This window comes from Arachis ipaensis, chromosome B02 (assembly GCF_000816755.2).
Source record: "Arachis ipaensis cultivar K30076 chromosome B02, Araip1.1, whole genome shotgun sequence".
Classification (NCBI taxonomy): Eukaryota; Viridiplantae; Streptophyta; class Magnoliopsida; order Fabales; family Fabaceae; genus Arachis; species Arachis ipaensis.
This window is the reverse complement of record NC_029786.2, coordinates 65,814,355-65,816,245: the sequence shown is the minus strand read 5'-3', so window position 1 is coordinate 65,816,245 and position 1,891 is coordinate 65,814,355.

Here is a 1,891-nt window from a genome sequence, read left to right as displayed (position 1 = left end):
GTCAAAGCCTTACATCAAAAGCATGCACAGTTGTCGAAAGCAAAAAGAGAAAAGAAAGAAAACACTAACCTGTAGAGAAGAAGGTAATAACGAAGAATGGCGCAAGTCCACACCAAACAGTCGCTTCAAGGCAAGGAAAACAGAAGGCTTGGAGACGCAAAAATGCGAAAGACAAAGCGCTACAGCAAAGCAATGAGTTAGGGGCAAGTCAAGGAAATCACAGCATTAATAAAAAATGCAACCTTTGAAAAAAAGGATCAAGCTTTTCAAAGCGGATTTGGCCAAAGCTTTCGCAGACATGAAATACCAAGACAAGTCATCAAAATGAAAGAATGGAGGAAGAGATACCAACCTATAAAGAAAGAGAAAAAAAGGGCAACGATCGAACACTCTCGAGCTAAAGAAGGCAGAGAAAATCTACGAAGCACGAGAGAAGCAGAGGGGACGAAGCACTTCAGTGAAGCGACGAAACGAAAAGGGTAAAAGGAGAAGATGAAGAAACTAAAAGATGAGGCTTTAAAATTCAAAATGAAATAAAAAGAGGGAAAGAAGGAAACGGCAAAAGAGGAGTTAATGAGCATTTAACCCTCGCATATTCCCAAGGAAGCGCAACGCGCACGGTAATTAACAAAGGAAAAAGAAAAACGCTCCGCATTCAAAGGAGTCCAGCAGGAGTTATATAGAGATCGACCCAAGGCGAAATGCTCGAGCTCGATTTCCTCAAAGGGATCGAAGTCTAAAGGACATGACCCTTAGAGAAGAGTCGAGCTCAAGCAGGGGCACTGTTCATACCTTGGGTCGAGCTATCCGACCCAGACTGATTAAAGATAAAGCAATCGACTTCTTTTGGTCAGGACACCTGACCTCTTCTTTAAAAGAGTTCGGCCAAATCGACATAAGAAGCCCAAGCGGGCCCAAATGAAGGGACACCGTCCAAATCTAAAGGAAGCTACAGCCTAGAAAGATAGAGGCGGTTTCCCTTAAAGATAAGATGACCTCACTTAAAGATAAGATAAGATAACTAACTTATCTTATCTAGAAAGATCAGCTCACGCTACTATAAATACACTAGAGCACCAAGTATAACTCATATTCTGATTCTACTAAAAATCTGCTTAAAGCCCATGCTAATTTAAGCATCGGAGTCTCTTGCAGGTACCACCACCCTCCGGTGACGAAGGATCAGCGGCACCACCAAGCCCAACAAGTCGGACTCGGCGGTTCCGACCACCATCAAAGATCTCGATCGAGATCGACCTATAGTTTCAGGTCGGAGCATTAATATTAATAAAAAGTGTTGGCCTTCCAAAATTGAGTCAAATATAAAACTAAATCAAATTAAATATTGATGACAGTACAATTTTAAAATTTTAAAAAAATATTAGAAATAAAAATATATTTTATCCTCCAATAAATATAAAAAAAAAATGAAATTTAGTTAAAGCCATCTCTTAAGTATCCTTGAATCTCATGTAAATTAGACGAAAAAAAGAGTTCATTAGATAAAAGCAGGACTTCTAAATAATATAGTTCAAACTGCATAATCATACAATCCTACAATAATGCACATTAGAGTAAATTCATTATCATACTATGGTTGTCAAGTAAATCGGAAGCAAAATTTTCCTCACAAAAGATGTGGATAACTTCCGCTTCTTATTATATTTTTATAATAATACAACGACGTGCGTTACTTTTGATGTTAGATACAATGAGCTATGCGCATGTAGTTAGTGACTCATAATTGGTAGGCCGAAAAGAAACTTGAAACCTTTGAATATTTGGCCTATTGAATAAATAAATATTCATTTCTTCTGTGGTAGCAGATAGTATCTCGATCGACCACGGACTCAGACTACACTTCATCACCTGCTTCTCCTTCATGAATGCT